The sequence below is a fragment of the Cavia porcellus genome, unplaced genomic scaffold (assembly GCF_034190915.1).
Source record: "Cavia porcellus strain 051 isolate PalLab524CR breed Dunkin Hartley unplaced genomic scaffold, mCavPor4.1 scaffold_2, whole genome shotgun sequence".
Taxonomy (NCBI): Eukaryota; Metazoa; Chordata; class Mammalia; order Rodentia; family Caviidae; genus Cavia; species Cavia porcellus.
Genome location: NW_026947485.1, coordinates 70,487,994 through 70,512,313, shown reverse-complemented (window position 1 = coordinate 70,512,313; position 24,320 = coordinate 70,487,994). Strand labels below are relative to the sequence as shown.

Here is a 24,320-nt window from a genome sequence, read left to right as displayed (position 1 = left end):
GTCACCCATAATAGGGCAGGACTTTCCCCCTCAGTTTGTGGCCTCCATGCCAGTTGTCTCTGGAAGCACCCTCGCAGGACACCCTAAAGGGTACTTTCCAAATCCCCAGGCATCTCTCAGTCCAGCCAAATGACAATCAAGATTAACCATCACATCATAATTTTATCATTCTGAAAACACTGGAGACAGATATATGAAAAGATTCTGTTAGTTTGTTATAGGTTAAGCATCCATAATCTGAAAATTCAAAGTTAAAAATCCTCCAAAGTTTGCAGCTCTTTTGAGTGCTAACACAGGTGGATCATCTGTGCCTAATATCATACATATAATGGGTCATATCATACGAATCCAGGCATACTAAAGATAGTGTATAAATTTACCTTCAACTTATGTGTATCAAGTGTGTAGCATTTATAATAAGGGATACTTAGCCTGTAATTTTCTACTCTGAGTATCAGGAGGAGTTGCGTCTTTATGATCTGTGTGAACTTAAACACATGTATAAGATATATATTTGTATGTACTTAGGCAAATATGAATGGTAAAAATTCCTCAACAGGCTGCTAGTAGTGAGTACAGGAAGAGCACATGAGTCTTTTAAAGTCCTCTGACTTAATGACATCCTGTGGTATAGGCCCATCCTAGACCAGCTGAATCAGAACCTGTATGTAAGCAAGGTCTGCACACTATTTGTGTTACATCAAAGTTTAAGCATACAGACTTATTGGATAAGGATAGGTTAGCCAGAGAGAGTGAGATGGAAGGGGGCATTTAAGACACAGGAAATGGCTATGTGAGAGAGATGGCGTCTCCGTCTCAGACTGCAAAGATCCGCATACAGAGCAACAGGCAAGAGGTGGAGAGAGGAAAAGCTTTGTGGGGAGATAGAAGAGCAGCTAGAGCTAATACTGAGACATGCCCTTGTTCCTGGCAATAGGCAGTCAGGAGGCCCAGGCTATGTTTGCCTTTATAATGATGCCACAGTAATTGACATTATTTCTGCAGCTGGCAGCTCCTTCCACAGCTGAGGCTCCCCTACTGTGGTGTTTCATTGCTGCTTAAGTTCAGATCTTTGGTTCAATGAGAGCTTCCTTTCAGGTTCCTGTCCCTTGAAAGATCCTCATGATCCCATCTCTGTCTCTTGCTTGGCAATTTGGCCCAATCTCTGCCATACTTCTCACACTGTGTTATGATGACTTTGTCTATTTCTGGAGGCAGGGATGGTGCCTAAGCTATCTTTATTTACATTTGCACTGCGGGCATAAAGGATATGTTCCGTAAATATTTGTTGAACAAACAAATGATTAGAGCAGTCCAGGCAGATATTTGTCTGGCTGTACTAGATTGTTTCCCTGTTGAGGCCAATGATTTGTTGCATTTCCAGATGGTACCCTCTGGTCCGAAGCATTGGCTCCACTTCCTACAGTGTGGCAGACCTTGCAAGGAAAGGAATGTGTGAGTGGGTGGTTAGCTTTGGCATTGGAAGAATTCAACTTCTTTGTGCCTAATTTAGGTCAAGATTAGTGGGTTGAAAATTAGGCTTTAATTCTGAGTTTTCTTTGGATATTTTGTTGTTGGTAAACACATGTGAATGCGGGTCTTATGGATGGAGCTGCTGAAGTTTAAAGGCCTCTTCCTCTTAGAAACCCAAGTGCTACACAGGTTCCAGAGTAAATTCCAGTCTAAAATGCAAATTTGGATTGGCATTTGGTGGCTGCTTTTTTTTTTTTTTCCTGGAAAACCTCTCTCCTTTGTGAGTGGGGTACATGATGGTCAGGTTTTCCTGAGCCTGCCCCGTCCCTCCTTCTGTGGTCTATGAGTATTCTGTTTCACTCTCAGCACATAGGATGACAGATGAGATGATGACCCTTTTCCCAAGATTCTTTCTTACTGGCCCTGACTTCTCCCTACAGCATTGCTGTTTACTTTTTGGGCACCCTACATGGTTGTGGGACATGCTTATGCCGATTGTAAGGTTGCAGGCTCCCAACTGTGGCTGCTCCTCATACCTTGTGACTGGCTCACTCTTGGACTTGCTGTGGATAGTTCATGTATAAACTAGAACATCTGCCTGCTTTAGCCTGGTATTGCTGCGGATCCTGTAAAAACTTAGAATTAAAATAATAAGCACATTGGGTTTGGTTTCCCTCAGCACTTTAAGCAGAAATCTCTTAATGATTGGGTTAATCTTTTAATGGTCAGATGGATTTGAGCCATGGGTGAATAAACAGTAGTGAGGTGGGTGAGGAGGTTACCAGTCTGCAATAGTTACTATACTAACGGTATAATTTCTAGCCTTTCATCTATCATAAACTTGTTCTTCAGCACTATTTGGAGCAATGATAGCCCAGGACAGTAAGAAGAATACGAGTTGCAAAGCCAGATAGATGATTTTATCATTTCTCTGAGAGAACTCTATTCACATCTGTAAAAGTGAAAATAACAAGACCCTCACTGAGTGGATAGTTTTGACAATTAATAATGTGAAAATGTTGAGTTATGTGCACCATAGTTAAGACTGTCTGCTTGATTTTTAAAAAAATTTTTTTTATTATTTTGAACAAGACGAAACAAAGCCAATTGAGACAGTGTAGTGAAATTGGTACAGAACTTCACAGCAGGTTACTGGCACAACAGTAATAAGTAACCATAGTATATCTTGTTATCTTCACAATAATTGTTCTTTCAATCAAGTATAGCAAAATCAAATGAAATACAGAACATTATAGAACTTAATCAACACAGAATATTGAATAGAGCAATACCATTAATCAGAAAAAAACAAAACAATGATAAAAATATTTGCCTTCAAAGAGATGGTAGAAGGAAATCCTCCTTATTTGCTATATTTCATATGGTCAGCCTCCCAAGAGATGCTCAGATCTCTGGCTCCTATTTACTAATGGGGGATATAAGATGTTTGATTCTTAGGCCGTGCGTTGGTATATTCATGGCCACATATCATGAGGTGAATTGGTTGCTTGGTTTCCCAGCACTCTTAAGTTCCAACGTGGTGTGAATCTCAGGAGACGCTGGGTGGTTCTCGCCCTGGGGCAGCTGCAGCTTGCCCGAGTCACAGCTGCTTACCAGGGAGGTGAGCTGGTTGCTTCTGTCTGCTTGTTTTTAAAGAGTAATCTGAGTTATTTCTGTTTGTAAACAGTGGTAGTGTTACAAATACATATTTGGTGTTTACTTTTGATATTTCCCTGCTGTTCATCTCTAATTATTGTTCCAAACTTAGATTCTCTTTATCAAATTTGGTAACACAGAATACTTCCTAGCCATTCAGGGTGATCCAGGACTAGGCAGTGGTGTGAATATCCTCCTGGCAGACCTTGCTGTCAGAGCTTTTCCAGTGGAGTTCTGTGACCACCCATCTCTCTTTCTGCCACGTGACCTCAAAGTCTTGTTGAGGTGAAGAAAACCAAAGAGCCATTTGGTGAGGGAAAATGAAGTTTGGTGTAATAGGGAAGAGATTCTGTTCTAAAATTGGAATGTTTATTGACCAACATTGTACCTTTGATTACACTTAGAAGTGTTTTTCCTGAGCTACCAGGGAGGGTGTCAGCTCCTTGCGTGTATTTTTGTTGTGTAGTATAGCTCGACTCAGCTCAGGAGTCATGATTAGACCCCAAGAGTGGGAAGGGATCAGAGAGATCATCTTATGGCACAGGGCAGGGAATGGGCTGCCATTGGTCCTTCTGGGAAGTGGCAGAGGCAAGTGAGAAACTTCAGTCTTTTGACTTACAGGTCTCTAAATGAGTTTCCAAGGGTCTTTGGGCCCCTAAAATTGTGCCTCAGCTTTGTGTGTATGTGCAGTATAGGGCAGAGTGTCTGTAACATGTGTGACCTGCATCATGTGATCTGCTTTCCTGAATTCTCTGACTTGCGTGGTTAGTTGGACCTCCAGGTCCTTAATTTTTGGATAAAGCTTGTAGATCATTTGCTGGGAAATTGTGACACTTGGAAACATTTTACTGAGGCAGGAAAAACCATTTTACCATTGGCAACTTCTGGCCCCAGAGACAAAGGGCAAATAATTTTTAGCTTACTGTGATAAGGAAAATAATTCTTTGCCTCCATCTTACTAATCAGGAGCAGCAGGGCCATCTTCATACTTGAAGAATAGCTCATGGCTTGGTTCATACAGGTGTGGAGCTTAGTGATATGTACTGGGGCCCAGCTCTATAATTTCTTGACTTGTGTGACCTGGAGAAAATGACTTCTTATTTGCACCTCAGTTTCCTCATTTGAAAAAATGCGGGGGTGTAGTAGCTATTTGCAGCACTGTGATGAGGATTCCATATAAGAATATATGAAGAATTCAGGACGTGTACCACAGCTTCTGTCTCTGTAAGCATTTCCTTTTTCACTGACCCCTTCTGAGCTACTAAGGATCAGTGTTGTTCTAGATCAAAAGGAACTTTTTCTTTCTTTCTTTCTAAATGTGTTTAATATAAAGATTTTGCTGCTCTCAATGTTGTGATCTTTCTGCCTTAGCTCTTGGCTGGCTGGGACTTGCAAGTATGCACCCCAAGGCTTGGCGCAGTGACATTTTAGGTTGATTGTTACCTTAAGCAGAGGATTGGGCTGCTGAGGCATCACAATCCCTGGGAAAGCTCCTGCTGAGTGGGTTTGGGAATAATCATGGAATATTTCTATTTGTTAATTTGAATAATGTAGTGAAAGGCAAAAGTCTCATCGTGTTTGTTTGTAGTGTCTGATTTCTTGAAATGAAACGCTCCAACACCCGCATCTGTGAAGCCAACTGCTCTACGGTGGGCTGTTGAGCCTTTTGAGGCAGTTGAGGATGATGCAGTACATTCTTTTCTTCCTCATGAGCTTTCTTGCTTTCAGTCATCATCTAGGAGGCCTTCCCATCTGCTTGCTACAGTTCTGTCTACTGAAATATGCTTTATAGGATAATAGGAACACATGATCTTACAGGAAGCTAAGGATAAGCTAGACATGTCATTTTTGGGAACAGAGCCATGAAAAAAATTTTTTGGCAAAATTTGGTCTAGGTACAATGAAAAGTAGGGTATGGGTATAGATGTCTATCTTAAATGAATTTTTACTTAGAGGTAACAGGCTAAGTTTCTAGTTTACAGTCTTAGTTTCCTTTCCTTTTCTTTCCTTTTCTTTTTTTTTTTTTTGGTCCAGGAATTGAACTCATGACCTTGTACTTGGCAGGCAGGTGCTGTGTCACTGAATTATATCCTTAACCGACATACTTTCCCTTGTTTGTAAAAGGGAAGTACCACTAAGAGATTGTGTAAAAGATGAACATTTGTCTTAGAACAGTAATAACAATGATAACCCTAATGATAAAAACTTCAGAGTTAAGGTGTCTGATATAGGTGACTATGATGGGTAAGTTCAATTGTTCAAATTATTGACTTGGGAGCCACCTGTAGGATTATTAGAGCACACTTGTGAGTATGGCTGTGTGGATCATGGAGGTGTGACCTTCATGGTATCTGATCCTTCACCCTTTCACTCTTGCACTGTTCTGCAAGGTGTCCTGGCCATCAGAAGTAAACAGCTTTGCTGTACCATATACTTCTGTCATGATGTTCCTGCTGTAGAGCCAGTTGGGCATGAACTGAATCCTCTAAAACCATGAGCCAAATCTTCACTTTCTCCTTTAAATTGTGGTTATAAGGTATTATGTTCCAGAACTGGGAAAACTGACTAATGCATTGGTAGAATAATGTCAACACAGAATATAAGACATCCTCCTAGAGCCTTTCTGCCCTGATCTTTGCCCTCGCTAGCCACATAGTACATGCTCAAGATCATGAAGTACATCCCTCATGATCATGAAGCCTATAAAACCTGCTTGTAGGATTTAATAGTTATCATAGTGTCAGTAAAACTGCCCCTGACAATAATTTTAAAAGACTTTTTCTGTAACACCACCCAAAAAGTTTAAAAGCAAAGACACATTTCATATCAGACTTTATTTAAAAGCATCACTTTTTAAACATTAAGTTCTGTAGGAATAGAAAGCCCAAAATTTCAGAATTAGTGCTGCTTTATCTGTCTTACTTGACAGTGGAAACGTTATTACAACTTTGAATTACTCAGCTACTATGTCCTGTTAGAAGTACTTATCATTTAGGCCACTGATGGTGAACCTTCAGAGCTTTCAGTGATACAAAACAGCCCTTGTGGCTGTGTGTTGTAGGTTCACCGGCACTGATTCAGGCTTAGGGTTTTTCTGAGGTCTCTATTCAGTGAATTCCCTCACAGAGCAGCACTGGTGGAGGGAATGGTGCTGAGAGGCACTAATGCATCCTTGTCTGGGGAGTTTCTGTCTTCTAGTTCACCACCGCTGTGGCCGAGTACCTTCACCTCTGCGCATGCTGTGGGAGGTGGACTCTTCTGTGTGCTTGAATTTGGTGGCTTTTTTGAGTTTCAGTCCCATGTGTCTTCCAGGATCCCCTTGCAGCTCTCCCCTCCTTATTGCTTGCCCCTGCCCTCTCTTTTTTTCCCCCTCCTCCATGGAACTGTGGTCTTAAACTCCTGTATTACTCAGCATCTCACTGCATTGATGTTTCTCAGAGTGTGGGCCTGACCAGGGCCTCAGTGTCACCTGGCTCCTTGTCCTCATCCCTGTACTCATGAGGGTGTTGAGGGATTTGCCAGCGGGCATCAGGTCAGCGCCTATAACTTGATCATGGTTGCTGATCAAACGTACTGTTGTGTGTTTTTGGAATGTGTCCCACTAATCACAGGGATTTTAAGGTGGAGGGGGAGGCAACAGAGTCAGGGTCCGAATGAGGAGGTGTGAGAAATACTCAACCAACCACTGCTGGCCTCCAGATGGAGAGGCTGTGAGCAGGGACCCAGGCAGGCTCTAAAAGCAGAAAGAGGCAAGCAAACAGATGTCCCTCAGAGCCTTGGGAAAAACACACAGTCCAGTCCCCTTGATTTTTGTCCAGCGAGATCCATTTTGGACTTGTTCTGAGTTCTGAGTCTTCTGCTGTAAGGCAGTACTTTGTGCTGTTTCAAGCTCTTAAATTTGTGATGATTTCTTACAGGAAAGTAATACAGCTCAGAATATGTGGTTCACCTCTGAGCTGCTGTTATCAAAAACCCTGGGGGCGGGGCCAGCAATCTGTCCTTCCATTGACTCTGAGCAGAAATTTGAGAACCACTGCTTAATGTTTTTGCCTTCTTGGGCTGCTTAAACATGTGAGCCTCTGTTCTAGCAATGGAAGAGACAGGCATATAAATTGGTGCATATGCATGATTATTTCAAGTTCAGAGAGCCCCTTGCATAGAAGAGCTTGGTTTTGCTTTGTGCCACAATGCAGAGAGATTTGGAATAGGAAGCCGCTGAGACACAGCAGCCAGATCTTGTATAGCTGACTGGGCTTCTAAGAGGGAAGAGTATATCAGAGTGCTTTTTGATTGACACTGTTAAAACCTTTTAAGAAAATCAATGTGGATCCCGCACTAATGGAAACTGCGGTTGAGGCCTGAGTGAGGGTGAATGATAAGGAGGGGCATTTGGGCCCAGGGGATGGATGGTAAGCTGAGAAAGCCTGTCGTGATGAGGGGGAGTCAGAGGAAAGAGTGGGAGGGCCCTTCCAGGTGGTTCAAAGTAAGACCTGTCAGAGAGAAGGCTCACTGTGTATTTGGTGGGGTAATAATCTTTCCTGAGTGCCCAGATGCTGGCTCTGAGGTGAATTTGAGGTGGTGCAACCCCCTTTGTATCATTTACTCCTGAAGAAATAAAATGCTGGATCAGCTCCACTTCTAATCAATAGAAAATAAATTATACAGGGCATTATCTTGGTTGTGTAAGAAGCTACAGCAGGAGGCTCCTGACCCTGAGTTCCTGGTGCTTTAAACTGTACACTGGGAAAACCAGAGGAGGTTGGGAATGGGCAGGCAGTGTGGTTCTGCTGAATTCCACAAGTCTCAAGCAAGCATTAGCAATGGCAGATCACTGCAGTTTCCTCACTTGAATTCTCTGATTGGCAAGGGCCTGAGTGCTGAGAGGACATACTGTGTATTAAAGTGGATCCCCAGCAGTGCAGTCAGCAGTGTTGTGGTGACTGTTTAAGGGCCTGGTGTGCCCTTGTATTTCTGCCCAGTCATGACTGATGAGCTTTGTTATTCCTGGTGTATGGATGCTGGAGTGGGAGTGGGTGGTAGGGAAGGCTGTGTTGTCTCAAGGACAGGATCATCCATCCTGCAGGGGCACCTGGGAATAGAAGGCCGGTTCTGGAAATTCCTGTACTGTGAAGTATGCAGGAAAATGATTTGGGACCTATATAATTTTGAGAGCGTTACTACCCCTTGCTTACCTCAGAAGATGGACTCATGCTTTGATATATTTACCAGGATCAGTTAGTTTTGAAATATGTACAGGTTTGTATGGCTGGGTGGATTGAGTTCTCCTGCAGAGTTACTTGTAGCCTGCAGAATATGGAAGACTCTCAGCTGAATGTAGTTATGTTATGAGGACCGTGTTCTGATGCTGAATGTTTGAAGGTGTCATTTAGCCAGTATGTGCAGTTACTCAGAGGCTCCATCTGCCTGTATGTCACGTTGAAAGCGTGATTACCGGCACAGGGAAGTTTGCGTTTCTTTTTGTCTAAACAGTAGTAGGCAGGTATGCACTTTATCCATTGTTATATTAATTTTATATGTTAAAAAAAGACTCGTGTCACAGCGGTTCACCCATCAGACATTTTACATTTCCAGGGTTTTACTCCATCTAAAATGCTCACACATTATTTTTTCATCCAGCAAAATCCTTTGACTTTGGGAGTTTGGCTAGGTTATCAGTATTTTAGTCTCCTGCAAAACACTGCTCCTGTACAAGATTCGAGTTGCAGTTGTTCCTGACAGTCATTTCCAATCTCCTCATGCCGACTTTGAACAGAGCTCTAACACTGTAATGCAAGTTTTTGTTTAAATATCTGCCCCCCTCCCTTTGGACTGTGAATTCCCAAGGAAACAAAGCATCTCACATCAGTATTCTGGTTCAGTTCAGTAAATAAGTGATGAATGAATAAATGAATAACTGTATGTAACAGACTCTAAAAATGATTCTTGTATAAGCACTTTGGAGGTCTCTCTGGCAGGATCTACCATAGGTAAACAAATGTACCAGCTGCTCCACGCCCAGGTGTTTACTTAGTAGAAATGCTTGTTTGTTCATCAGAGGTGTGTATGTTTGTAGCAGGTTTCTTTGTAATTATCGGGAACTGGAAACCACCCAGGAGTTGATTGGATTAATGAATTGTGTGTTCATACAGTACCATATAGTAAAGCAATAAAGTGAACAAATGATTGTTCACATGAAAACGTATGACTACTAGAAGTTATTTTGAACTAAAGAAAATGGCTGAAAAAGAACCATACTGAAGACTTTTTTTCAGAAAATGACACAGATTAGTGATAGAGATAAAAGGCATACTTTTAAACTGTTTGTCCCTCTGTGGCAAGATGAGATAATAATGTACTGTAGTGCGCTGTAGTGAAATGGTTGTGTCTAAAATTGCTGACTCCTCATGTGAGCTATTAAGTGAAGATATTCAGGTTTGTCACCCAAGCTCCCCTTGATACTCTTTATGCCCCTACCAAAGCAGTCTAGTTTTATGAGGAGCGTCCAGCACAGTGACTGTCGGTACTCTTGGGGACCACGTCCCTCTGCCCTTCCCTTGCTGTGGAGCAGGTGGATGATGCTTTACACCACCGTTATGGTGAGCAGGGAATTGGAGACTTCTTTAGAGTGAGCACTTGATGCAGGTTGTGGTCCCCTTCCCCTTGGTCCTCCAGCCTCTGCCCATGGATGGTCACCTTTTTGACCTCCTGTACTCCTGCCCCAAAGCTTTTTGTGCATCAGCTCATTTTGGCACTCACTAGAGACCCAGAATGTCTCTTCCTTCTTTGTAATCTGCAAAACCTCTCTTTTTCTCTGAGGCATGTTGAAAATAGCTACAAATTATTTGCTGTTCCTTCTGTGTAGAGGAAAAGTTTAATTACTCTACCTTTGAGTCTGGGCTGGGCTTAGTAGCTCCCTTATAACCAGCAGTGTGCGGTACCAGTGACACTGTGTGAGTGCAGCTCTGGCCCGAGTCTGGGGATGGTCATCCTGGGTGAAGCTGGTAATTCAGAAGCATGGTTGCCATGAGGCCAGCGGGGTGTGAGGAAGCCGGCCTAGGTAGTGAAGATGTTACATAAAGAGAGAGAGAGAGAGGGATGAGGAAGAGAAAGGCAGGGAGAGGGAGACAGTAGGGAGGATGGGGAGGAGGAGGAGGGAAGGCTTAGTTAGCCCATAGCTATTTCAGCCAGCCCAGCCCAGGCAGCAGACATGGACAAAAACAGCTCTTACGGGACTGTAGTAATGTAAAGAACCCAAGCAAGGACCACCCAGCTGAGTGCAGTCAATAGACAAAACTAAAGCTAAGCTCCTATGTTTTCAAATGGTTGGTTACACAGCAGTGCATAACTGGAACACTCTTTATACTCTGTTGTCAGTGGGTTCAGACATTTGAAATGAAATCCCAGAGGTCTTGCCAGGTACTGATTGTCACTCTGCTGTGCATAGTCTCTGAGCTGAGGATTGTAGAGCTAATGCCTGTTAAGAGCGGGCGTGGCAATGTAGGAGACTTAAAATCTCCTAATGTATATTGAAACCATTTTACCATTTCAACCATTATAACCACTCCAGCTTCTGTAACCACTGTAACTTCTGTGAGTATGGGATTCCTCTATTGTCTCTATCTCAGGGTTAACCACTTTTAAAGTTTTCTTTGACTTTGTGAAATTAACAGGTAAAAATGACATTTTACTATGGCTGAATAAATATTTTGAATCATTTACTACATACAAATTACTATGAGAAGCATAAAGAAGAACTGAATAAAATTAAGCTTTCTTGAGAAAAGAAAACTGGAGAAAAAAGGATACAGGAATTGTGCAGTTACACAGACAGTAGGAGAGGTGACCAAGGGTCATGTTTCTTTAGTTTCCAGTGGGGTCAGAGAAGGATGCATCATCTAGGACATGAGTGATCAAATGTGGGAGCAAGTCCCACAGAGAATTCTCTATTCTTAGGTGAACTTAACAGAATTTTGACAAATAGAGAAGAACATTTTATTCATACAGGGAAACAGCATATTTTGTGGAACATTCTGAGTGATGAAACACACTGGAGGAAAACGTGGTAAATAAAGCACAAACAAAGCCAACTATCAGCCAACAATAGCAGCAGCATCATAAAAGTCAGCCACCTGAGCATCAGATACAGGCATTTCTGAGTTTGCCTGACCTTTTCAGCAGGCTGTGTCCTTAGGAACACTGGCTAACTACCAAGTGAAGACCTCTGAACCAGGGCCCAAGGAATTGGCTTTCTGAGGTTCAGCACAGAGCTCAGAGCAGCAGCACTTGTGAGTTGGAAGCTGGGCTCTGATCTGGGAGGGTTAGCATTGGCACCTTTACTTGGTTTGCAGGAGAAAAATCCACTTGCTTTCCTCTTTGAGTTCTTCAAGGTCAACCAGTGCCTGTTACCTGTAGGTGCTCTCCTCTCTTCCACATGGAGTCTCTTGGTGTTCTTTCTCCTGTCTGCACAAAACTCATGTCTGCAAAGTCTGTAGCAGGGCGCTGCCCCCAGAGTGATACCTCTGTACTGGTCCTCCACGACATGGAGATGTCTTTGGCTCTGGTGGCTTCTGACCCTTCTCTTTCTTATGTTGCAGCTTTTGGTTATGCAGGTAGGAGGAAAGATTGGGAGGTTCTTAATAGATAGTGATAGGAGCTTGGTGGTGCAAAAGGGAAGCAGGGAGAGTTGTTCTGGGATAGGAGGCAGAGGAAGCAGAGTGCTATTTTCTGTGCTCTGGGAAGCTCTACCGCAGTGCTGTTTATGTGCTTCTGATTCACAGTCCCTACTGCCTGCGTTAGTGCTGTAGTCACCTTCTTAGAGTGTGTGGGTGGGAGAATGTGATAGGATTTCTGAAAAAGATGAGGAATTGCCTATGTAAAGTGAAACCTGTGTTGCTGTTTGGTTTTGTCTGTGTCTGAGAAAGTTTGGCAGAATTTGCATCAGAACAGAAAGTAATAACTCAGCATGTTGTTCCACCTGGCAGACTTGTCAAGCTGCAGACCCCTGGCAGCCTGATTCCACGGTCATTGCAGGCCCGGGACAGAGGAGGAATGATGCACATGTTCAGCACCATCTCTCTGTACCCAGCCCGCCTGCTTCTTCCACGTCCCTTCATGAAACTTAGGAGGAGACCCAGCAAACTGGGTTCAGATGCAAGTGGACAACACTAGGATAGCGCTCTGCTAATGACACGATGGAAGCCCAGCACAGCCTGGCTCTGGATCTTTTCCCCACCATCCTGCCCAGCCGCCACTGCTGCTGACGCCACACATGTGGGCACGTGGGGACATAGGAAGGTTGATAAGTTGCCCAGGGCTGTGGTTGGCAAAGGTAGAGGACCTCAAGCCAGTATTAGGACTGTAGGAGCAGAGATATTCTCACTGTACTGTCTCTTGCTTCTCTTCTTTCCTAGATGAAAAAGAGATAATATTTGGGGATGATACAACTGAAATTCTGGTTTGTGAGTCTTATAGATACTTCCTGGTCCATAGGCCTGTGGGGACTATGGCCTGCATGTTACCTTCAGAAGGAAAATAAAACATTGTAGTTAAAATTATATTGATAATCAACCTAATGCTTGTTGTTAGTAAGAAAGCTAGGAAATGCTAGTGGGAACAAAGAAAAAAAGTAAAAGTAATGCATTACCTTGTACAGATATAACTGGCAATTTTTTAGCCTTTGATTCTTTGTGTCTATGTCTATATTTGTGTATATTATTATACATGTTCAAAAATATGAGTTTCACAAAAATGATTCATTCTGTCTCTTGTCACTTTACACACATCTTGAATATCTACATAGGCCTTCTTAAAAGTGCATCTTAGAGGGTATCCTCACTTTTATACTTTAGTATGCATTTCTGTGTATTCTTCTCTGTTTCTGGGGTACAGCCATGCTAACCAGTGGACAAGAATGCTCTTTGTAGATTGGTGGTGATAGTTTCCTTCTTCCAAGAAACTGTTGTCTGCTGCAAAGTGTGAAAAAAGGCAGAGGAGACCTAAAGAAGAAAGTGAGTTTGCAATAACTGCTAATGGCTCTTAAAAGTTCCATCAATCATTCTTTATATTTTTGGTTTCCTAAAAACAAGATACCCTTGGCTTGGGTTACTGTGTAGTCAAAAGAAATGTAAATATAACCAAGATGTTTTTCCTCTTTCATGACTAATCTCTCAAAGAAACGGGGAGGTGTGATAGTTAGGGAGCCTAGCCTACGTCTTCCAATTCTTAAATATTTGTGGCAAGTTTTCCTGGTGTGTGTGTGTCTGTGTGTGTGTGTGTGTGTGTGTGTGTGTGTGTGTGTGTGTAGGAATTCCCCAGCACACAGAATGGTTGTTTCAGAATTCCAGAATTCCACGGACTGTGGGTTCAGGCCTGCTTGTCACCTGACCCCAGATATGGGAATTTTCTGTAATGACACTATTGAAATGAGATACCAAGACTTCAAGAATGGAGTGGACCTTGCTGGCTTTTTTGTTTGTTTGTTTTTGCCAGAATAAGGACTACAGTCAAGAGAGAAAGAAAGTAGCTTAGAAAACTCAGGAATGGAGGTGGGTAGAAATCATACATTGCAAGAAGGTCATCTACCCAAATGGGGCTGATGCTAGGCCTGTCAGACGAGAGAATGACAGGCTTTCTGTGCAGTACTTAGCCCCATTGATAGTTAGCACTCAGTAATTTGCAGAGGTGATTTCTTTTCAAGGTGTGCCATCTGTCATAGTTTTAATTGAATTACACTGCACTGCAGTGTTGCTGGTGTGGCCAGTCTACCCCATGTATGCGAACACTATGGAAGGTGTCCTAGGGCAGTCTAGTGGTGTCTTCTCTTCCTGATGACCCATCGTGTTCCTCACCCCTTAACCTTCTTAGGATGCTTCCTAAGAGAGTTCTACCAAGTGGGGCGGTGACATACTTTGGACCATTGGAAGACCTTTTCCATTTCTATTATCCAGGGATTTTAAGTATCTGTGACTATTCTAGCTACCTCGTTTTGACCTCTCATTTTCTCCACCCTCCTATCTCTGGAGAGGAGAGATGATTTCTTGCTGTAAGAGAAGCTGTGTGGCCTGGGGAGGAATTTGGAGGACCAGGCAGTTGAGAGCCTTTGCAGTACTGCAGGACTACAAGGGAATGTGGATAGATTAAAGGACTTTTAGGAAATGTTACTGTGGCTCTTTCTAATATCCCTGGAAAACTAGCAATGAGGAATTGAATTTCTTTTCAAGTATTTTTGCCACTCACCCGCTGCTCTCTAAATGTGTCTGAGCCCTTTAGAGACTGAGTCGTGTGGACTCTTGTGGCTCAATCAGGGCTGCATGTTTAAGTCTCCTCTTTGCTTTTTCTCTCTGTCCCTGTTTAGTTTTCCTTTCTCTGGCTTAGCTTGAGGGAGCTCTCCCTCCCATACTCCTGAGCAGAGCTTAGCTGACTGTGGAAGTGGCAGTGCGTTTCTGAGCTTCTCCACAAGCCTTGGACAAGTCTTGTTCTAGCTGCTTTGTTTCACTACCAGAGAGGAGCCAGGAGCAGCCCTAAAGGTTATGCATAGAAGTGGGGGATCCTTCTGTCCAAGGCTCTTGACAGTTAGATAGGAGTATGAAGGGGTGCTCTGCTTCATTGTACTTAAGAGGTGTTTTTTAAAATCTTAATAATTGAGCTTACTGCATGCAAATTCAGGAAGAATTCTGTCTTCATTATTAAACTTCAGGATGTATTGAGACTTCTATAAGCATAAAACATCTCTTTGTTCTCTGAGTGTGAGTGGCAGCTCCTGTTACCTTTTTTTTTTTTTTTCCTGGGAGCTCGGTACTACAATTCCTTTAACTATATACTTGTATCTGTATGTCCCATGTGTGATTCCACTAGGTCATGGGCTCTAAGCTCACTGTATTCTTTAAAATGTAAGTAATAGGGGCTGGGGATTTAGCTCAGCGGCATAAGCGCCTTCCTTGCAAGTGTGCAGTCGTGAGTTCAATCCCTAGTACTGATAAAAACGAAAAAGACAAAAAAAAAAAAAGAAAATGTAAATAATAGTTTAAGATTATTATGGAAATTCCTGAGATAAATTATCAAGGATTATAAAATAAATGGGTGTGCTGTAATTTTATGTGAATATTGTATTTGAAAACATTATACCTGAATGTGTCACTGTTAATTAAGTTAAATTTAATTCAGCGAAGTGTGGGACTGAGCCCTAGTGTTTTGGATGTTGGGACAGTTCTCAAGCATTCTGTTTCTCATGCTGCTAGGAATTTTGGAATTTTGCTCCTTTATCTTCTCTGAGTTTGACAAAAGACAAAACTCACTTTGGCAGGTGGACTGAAATGATGTGTCATTTTGGGGTAGGATAACTGTGAATGATTCTAGTTGTTTCTCTTTGGACTCAGAGACCTGAGTGCAAATGTAGTGATGCCATTGTTTTATCACAGTGCCTTGGCTGGGCCAGTTACTCAGTTACTGCAATCTTTATTTTTTTCTGAGAAAATGAGAAGGCAGCTCTCTCCTGGGTTTATGTGGGTTGAATTGGATGCACAGTCGAGGTGGTGAGCATAAAGGGCAGCACCCATCACCAGGCACCACGGCTGTCCTTGGCGTCTGCTGCTCACTCAGAGCTGAGCCAAAGAGGAGGTGCTTGAGGCTCAGTCCCAGCTCGGGGAGACAGGAGACCCAGAGGCTTGTCAGAAAAACAGATGTTGCAGTCCATAGGCTACAAAGAGAGAAAATGGCATGTAGAATAGAGAAAGAGGCGTTTAAATTAGGAAGCACGGAGACAGCTTGCTTCTGACAGTACTTTGCCTAAAATCTTATCTCAACTCCTGTAGTTGGAAACTACATTTTAAAAAAGAATGTATTTTTCCCCTTTGGAAATTTTAGATAATAAAAGAAAACATCTTTATGTGCACATTTATTTTTATTAATTACAATATTATTTCCTAGAATTTTGGGGGGAGTGTTAGTCTCCTAAATTGCAGATTTTATCTTCCATGTCCTCTCTAGGGCTCTACTGTTCTCTTTTTCCTCCCCTCCCTCATTTTGGCCGTCCTTTCTTCTCCTTTCCAAACTTTCCTGCTCTCTTTCTCTCTCCCTTTCCCTTCTTTCCTTTCTGCTTCCTTTCCCTCTATTCCTTCTTTGATTTCATGCTGCAGTATAGCTTTAGGTTTTATAGGAAAATTGAACAGGGAATAGAATTTCCATATAACCTTCTCCGTTTCCCTGTCTGTTAATATCTGGCATTAGTGTCCTACATTTGTTACAATCACTGAATCAATTTTACTACATTATTAACTAAAGTCCATAGTTTATAGTAGAGTTTTACTTGGTGTTGTATAGTTCCACTGGTTTTGACAAATATATGACACATTTCTACTCTTTGAGTGTTCTAGAGGGTAGTTTCACTGATGCTAAACCTTAAAAAGGAAGAAGAAGATGAGGAAGGAAGAAACTTTTCAGAACTAAGCGTTGGATTGGCTTATATGTCCATTGCAGCATAAGTGGTCCAGTGCCTGGGTACCAACACAGAAAGTGTCATGGAGCTGGAAAACACCTGGCAGAAAAAATAAAGACAAGGCAAATGTGCAAGGCACTGCCTACTTTTTCCACCAACAGTGCGTTAGGAGACACATTTGAGCGTTGGATAATGAGGTGATCTCGACCTCCCCTGCTCTGCTTCTCACCTTTTTGTGGGTGCAGTGTCTCCCTACTTTTGCCTTTTTCTTCCTGAGGTACTAGAGATGGAGCCCAGGGCCTGGCACACCGAGGCAAGCACCCTGCTACTGTGCTGTACACTTCCCCCCTTTCTTCTTTTTTCCACTTCAGGGCTTGTTCCCTTTCCTAACCGAGATGCTGCTGAGCTCCTCACTGTGAGGAGGATAGTGCACTTCTGTCTTTTCTGAGCGGTAAGGGTAGCCAGGGATTGGGATGAGCACTGCTTTTGACTCTCCTGGCCAGCCTGGCTGCACTGTGTGACCACTTGTGTTGTGCCTGAGTTTTGTATCTGGTGCTCATTTTCAGCACTGTTGGTTTTTATTCCCCATATGATTGTGTGGATTTGGTAGGATTGTTGGTTGTTATTTTCTGGATTTTAGGACATTATTACAGTTATAACTCCAACCCTTCCTCTGCAACCAAAGATTATTGATTGTACACAAAAATGCTGTTAATTTTACCTCTTTTCAGTTGTCTACTGATTATGACCACGAAACATATTCAGAATTAGTTATATTAGCTTCCTTATGCTTTGATTTTGCCTTCCAAACATCTGAAAATATCTGACTAATACAACTTTGAATTTCTGTGTGAGAACCATAGATTGAGTTATAAAGAGGTCCTTGTATTCTTGTTTTTCTTTACATTTTTGCCCATTTAAACAGGCTTAATGCTACTTGTTCTTTTTTATCTTGAGCGATGCAATTTTTTAGTGTATTTCACAGCCAAATATCAAATGCCAGTTATTGTAGCTATATATCACTTACTTTTACTTTATTTTTAAAATTTTATTTTAAAGAGGATAAAACAATAAAACCATCATCATCAAAACAAACAATTGTAAGTAACAAAAGGCTTCAAAACATTACAAAATCAACAATAGTTACCATAATGCTTTTCATTGCCTTCAAAATAGCTGCAGGTAGTTTTGGACGCAGTAAAAATCAAGCAATAGAATAGAATAGAAACAGTAAAAACAAAATGGTGAATGCAATAAAGGACTTCAAAACAAACCAATAGCAAATCCAAAATTGGTACCATAATGTATCTTACTATCTTTGGACTAGCTGCTCATGTCATCGAATTTAACACAAACAAAACAAAAGAGAATAAAACCCAATCAAACAAAAAATGGAAGTGATATAGGTTGGCTACAACCCTCAGAAGGAGATTCCCCCACCCCCTCCACCCCGCCATGCCACACTGTATGCCTTGACCCTCTGAACCTGTGATCAAACCACTGGCCCTAGACCTGCAATGTCAGTGAAACACCAAACCACCACAGGCATCCAACTGCATTTCAACTCAACAGCTGTCATCACAGCCTGTGTTTCTCTGTATCAGCCGATCACTTATGGGATAATTAGAGGGGAGACTGATACTTCTTGTTTGTCAGCCCACATACAGGAAGGAGCTGGGGTCTGTTTTTTTCCAGTCCTATGGCAGCCTGTGCATGACGCTTGCTTCCTCTAAAATCCAATTTTTTGGATAGTGAGTTTTGAACCCGAGGAATGCTCAGCTATATCCAAAGCTCTTATCATTTTATTTTTTAAATTGTGGGACAAGGTTGCTTGATAGGCCTCAGCTTTGTGAGTGTCCCCACAGGGATTACAGGTGTATATCAGTGCCTGGCAAAGCAATTTTTTTGTTTTTTAAATGGAGAGGTATGTTTTGGTTAAAGTTGTGTTCCTGCTGTTAACAAGGTGTGTGAATTTACACAAACAGACTTAAAAAATTTTAAATCAGGCTATCAAGGCGGAGTATTTTTATGTTGTATAATCAAGCTACAATTTTCTTAACAAATGCTTATCCTTTACAATAAGAAGCACAACTCTAGTTCATCAGGTTCTCATTAGTATGTTTTGTTCTTCTGCTTATGAGAGTACGTGGATCAAGGCCCCTAATTCAACAAAGAAATACAGCCATTTGTCCCTAGAAGGCATATAATTCTTGCAGCAATCTGAGCATTCAGTTACTGTTTAGGGCCTTGAAGTTGGAGTTTCTTGGCACCCACTGGTTGGGATTGATTCTTGCTTCCCAGGTGAAAGTACCAGTAGACAGCAACCCTCTCCAGACTGTATCCATGGAAACTGCCCCTTCTAGAGCAGTCCCACAGGCTTAGGGTACGAAGCTGCAGAGCCTTAGGATAAGAATCTATCTCTGTAGTTGTTGTTACCACAAAGTGAAGGCATGGAGCTCCCACTGTCACAGAGGGAGCCTGGAGACATAGTGCCCTAAAATGGAGGATTTCTGGTGTCCTGTCCTGGCCTTCACATATTCACTTCATCTCATTGAGTCTGTTCTGTTCCCCTGTTCTGTGCATGGCTCTCTTCATCCATCGGATCCTAGGATTTCAGTGGCTTGCAGCTGAAACTTTCCCTTGGCGCTAAGGATGCTCTGAGAATATCCAAAGAAAACTCTTCCCAGAAACCCTTCCTGGTACCTCTGCATTACCTCAGCTGTAAACTCAGATGCCCACAGGGAAGTTATGGCAATGGAAGACTGCAGGGGGATGGAAAAGAAGGGACGGTGTCATTCATTCTCCCAGAAAGGACAACCCACACTGAATTCAACAGACTTTTGTGGACCAGCTTCTAGACCTTCCAGCTTTGCAATAGCAGCTGGCATCCAGCATTGAGGTGCAGCCTCCCAAATTAAAAATACTCTGAGTCAAACATGTTGGTAGATGAGCTCAGCCACTGGGCTGATCATTGGTGATCTCAGAGACTATGTTTCACACCAACCATGTTGCTCTCTGAGCTCTTCTGCTTGGCCTCAGATGGGGGTCTGCCACCTCCTGGAAGTGAAAATTTGGGGTGTGTGGAGCAGAAAAACCAATTTTTTGATAGATAAAATAGAAATTTTGTGGATATTTCTACAAATTCATGTTAACTGATTGACAAGTTGGAGATGTGGTCTTTGTGTGTTGCCTTTGTCTGTTATCTAGAGGCTGGAGAAAGTCTGTTCTTGATGCTCTTTCAGAGAAGTAAACAGGATTTGCGCACACCAAGAAGGGACTCACAAACTGGGTGATGGGTCCTTTCTTGAACTAAGACTAGAGTGAGATTACCCTTAGACCAATCCATTTATACCTAGAGATGGAAGGCTTTTGTCTGAACCCATGTGTATGCATGTGCATTCTTCCCTAAACAAAATTGGAGTTCCATTAGGAAAGACAAAGGACGTATAGATATTACACAGTCAGCCAGGTATGCCTATTATAATGTGCTTTGTGATTTATGAAACAGCCTCTTCTGTGTCTGGTCCTGCAGTGGTAACCCAGTGCTCCTTCCCGGCAGCGTTCATGCATTAGTAACCAGAGAACTAGAAGTAGTGGCTCCTCAACCCTTGCATTGCTCCCTACCTTTCTGTCCACTTAAAGAATGGGGTGTGGAGGCAACACTGAGTTCCTAAAATAGCTCTGTATGGGTTTGACATGATATAAACATATTTATGAATCCATTTTCTTAGTCTGCAGCATAGGAAGAATATTAACTATCTCAGTGTGTTGTCAGGAGATTAAATGCAGTTATGTACAATTCTTGGTGTACAGTAAAAGTTTAAATAGATAATAGTTACACGTATTATTCCTGAAGGTAGCTGTTCAAACTTTGAGCTTTGTTTAATAACAAAACTTTAAGTGCTTTTGAGTTGATCTTCCCTTTTCTACTTAATCAGACTTTAAAATACAGTGAAATATCTTATTTTAGAGATTTAAAGATTGAGGACTGAAATCTCACATATTTTTCATTGAAGACAAATTGTGGATTTAGGCAATTGATTTCTTTGCACCTTTTCTTTAAGCACAAATTGATTGTTGCTTTCACTTAGCCACTGAACCAGGGAGTTGAAGCAAATGTCTCATCAGCACTTGGCCACAAGTGGAGTCGAGCAGAGAATTGAGTTGCTTCTTTGCTCACCTTTTGTCCCACTGAGACCAGTTCTGGGAAATGAATACAATTCTGTTCAGCTTCTGTCTAAAGAGATCCATGAAAGATTAGGGTTATTTTTAATATTCCAAATCATGACATCTGACTTTAGCAGAGTGATTTACCATTTAGAAAATGCTGTCATATTTTGCAAGCACAGGATTTTAAGGTCTGTAATTTTAAGTTGCTGTTTCCCTCACTGTTTGTCTTTAGTCAGTGTTTCAGTGCCTGGTGCTAACAGGTGTTTAATGTATATATGGATACAAGTAGCTCCATGGGAATGGATCTGGGGGTCACATCATAATTACCCACTCACAGAAGAAACTAAGTCGCAGGGACATGTCACAACTTGTGTAAGGCCACCCAGATGGTATGTGGTGGAAGCAGGAATTCTATCCAGTGGCTTTTCTGCATTCTGGTCCATTCTTCAGAGTGGGGAGGAGAGCTGGAAGTGTATGACAAGTGGGCTAGTTTATGATTATAAAATGCAGTTTCTCGGGGTAAAAAAGTAAAGCCCGTCCTGAGAGAGGATAGTGGACTCTGTGGTGGGCGTCCTGCTCATTTAGCCCACTTACACCTTCCAGAGAGGAGGGTGCTGGCATCAGGTGATCAGTAATGTGTGCCATACCACACCTGCATTGTGGAGTTTTAATCCCTTGAGCAGCTACTGTGTGTGAAACAAGATATTTTAGGAACACTGTCTTAAATACTCATATTCCCCAAGGAAAAAAAGGTATAATTTAATTTATGTTCTGAGAGATAGTGATTCAGAGCAACTAAATGACCTTTTGGTCTCTCAGAATGATTCCCACAGGAACTCATTGTAAGAATTAGTCCATTCTGAGAATAGTTTAGAAAAACCAGTTAGTTAACTGATGGCAACCTCAGGTAGGTGAAGGCTTCCTCTTGCACCCTGGCCACAGGGGTGCCTTTTTCTGAGTGAGTGTTCGCTGGCCCACTGGGTTGCCTCTCAGGGTTGCCTGGGTGTTATGGTGCAAGCACAAAGCTGATGCCACCTTACCCTGCTCTACCGGTTGTACATGTGGCGCCTATTTCACCATGCCAGAGAGCCTCCAGCCCACTGAGAGAATTTACCTCTCAAAATATCTAGAATGATACCATGCATCCTGCCGTACCCAGGGATGAGTACTCTGCAGCCTGAGAGAGGTCTCTACAAGAATATGGAATCATCACTCAGAGCTCAGGGAATCATCCAGGGTGTGGACAGAGACTGAGGAGACAGCACCAAACTTTGGGACTTCTTGAGTAAAGAAATCTATAAAGGAAATGAAACAGCTTTGCAGTTTCCATCAGAGTCCCAGATGCTCTGTGGTGAGAGATTGATTCTAGCTTTTGTTTTCTCAATCCATTTTTGACCAATACTTGTAGAAAACACAGTAAAAATAAATTACATTTAATTTCTGCACTTATCTCATGGAGGAAGATTCAGCATAGTTCAGAGATCACACCTTGACCAACGCTGGTAGATAATAAAACACATTAAGAATATTACAATTGTGTTTATATTATTTTAGGACAGTATTTATAAAAAATAAATTCACCATGTAGTATACATGGTAAGGAGAGATAATAGATGCACAAATGTTCCAGTGAACAAATTCTTTCAACTCTGCATTTCTGAGGTAGAATAGCATACAGACTTGTCCAACAAGCTCCTGCCCAGGTGACTCTGATTTTGCCAGCTTAAGACTTTGCTAGAGACCTAGAATCCACTTCTGGCTCAGAATCATAGTGTCAGCCCGTTTTGTGCTGTTGTAACAGAATCTCCCAATGGAAAGGAAAATGTCTAAAGAAGAGATTTGTCGAGTTCCCCATTGTGGGGTGGAAAGTCTAAACAGTGTGACACTACAACTGGCTGTATTGCAATGGGGTGGAAAAGCAGAAAGGGAGCTGCCTGCAGGTTCTGTGTGAGCAAGGAGGTGAGACACTGGGGAGGACTGAGCTTGCGTTTCTATAGCAGCCTGGTTCTGCAAGACCTGCAGTAGTCCCTTCTGAGGGTGGTCCCCTGGGAGCTATCCTGTCTTTAAAGTGGCCACCATCTCAATTCTGTTCCACTGGGAAACCACCACGGGGACAAAACATCTAGCCCAGAGCACGTGGGAATTGGCTTGACCTGAATTGGTGGAAGGCAGTGACCCTCTCTTTCATTCATACTCAACCTGGTAGCACATTGTGTGTGCTCTTATTTTCTTCTCTCAAGGGTCTTGGAGTAATCTAAGAAGCTATTGCTTGAGGGTATATGTTGGTCACTGTGTATAATCATTACAGTTTTTGTTGTTGTTGTTGTGTTTTGGAGTACATCTTCCTTAGAGAAAACTGACAGCACTAGCTGTCATGCTCAATCATGGTCTGCTCAGTCCTCTTTGAGCGCAGGGCACTGCGTTGATCTGCAGCACATCAAGTACATCTCACATACAGTAGTGAGTAGTTCCCCATTGTAAATCCAGATGCAGGCAGCTTTGTCATTCAGTCATAAACTGATGAACTGTTACGTTTGGTTAGTTGATAAAGCTTCCTTCCTTCCTTTCTTTCTTTTGTTCTTTCTTTCTCTTTTTGAGACAGGGTCTCTCTATGCAGTTCAGGCTGGCCTGAAGCTCATTTTGTAGCTCAGGCTGGTCTTGAACTTGCAGTGATCCTCCTACCTCAGCCTCCTGAGTGCTGGGGTTACAGGCATGTGCCACTACACCTGGCTTGCTTAGCTTCTTTAAAACAGATGCCCAACAGTAGATATCTATAAAAGAAGCTAAATCTGTTGATTATATTCTTGGTATTGGGTTCAGTTGTCATCAGACTGAGCTTGTCATTTGAGACTCCTGGCTTAAACTACAGTTAAGTTACAGAAATTTAAAAACAAATTTATTTTTATTTTTACTTATGTCAGATGGTTTATCTTCAAAGGAAGTAAAGAATCAACTCATACAGAGGTAAACTTGAGTATCTCTTTGTTTCCTGCCTGCTTTGCCCCAAAAAAGCCTCCTTTGTGATGCCCCACTGCCACCTGTCCTGCCTTGGAGCCAGTGAGCTATGGACTGAAACCTCTCCAGGTTGTGATCCACAATAAACCTTTCCTCACAAAACGAAACAAAACAAAACAGGTTAACTCAAAAGCAATTTAAGGAAAAGAGCAGCTTGTATCACAGTGTGTGCTTATAAGCCACAGGGCTTTATCAGAGCAGTACATTCCAGGCCAACAGGTGGGTTTTTCATCCAGTCTCCTGAGTTGGTGGTAGTTTTTAGTGAAAATCTTCATGTGGTGTAGAGCAAACTAACCTTCTAAATTATTGTAGTGGATCAGGAGAGTAGCCCACTTAATGTCTCTGATTTCTTAATTTCTTCACATGGCATCTCTAAACCATGCCGTAGATCTGTCAGCAACTTTGATCAAAGCAGAAATTGACCTTATCAGGCATCCAAATGGAAGTTTCTGTAGGTTTTTGTTATGAGGAGGGTTTTTGTAATACTGTTTATCTCATTAAGATTTGGCTGATAATATCTTTCACTAAGGATTTTGGAAGGAAAAATAATTTAATGAACTTAAAAATCATCTAG

The 24,320-nt window shown here is 42.2% G+C and overlaps 1 protein-coding gene across 4 annotated transcripts in view; it reads left to right on the top strand.

Moving 5' to 3' along the window:
- Frmd3 (FERM domain containing 3) overlaps window positions 1-24,320 on the top strand; it is a 259,089-nt gene that overhangs the window by 91,145 nt on the left and 143,624 nt on the right. The window lies entirely within an intron of this gene.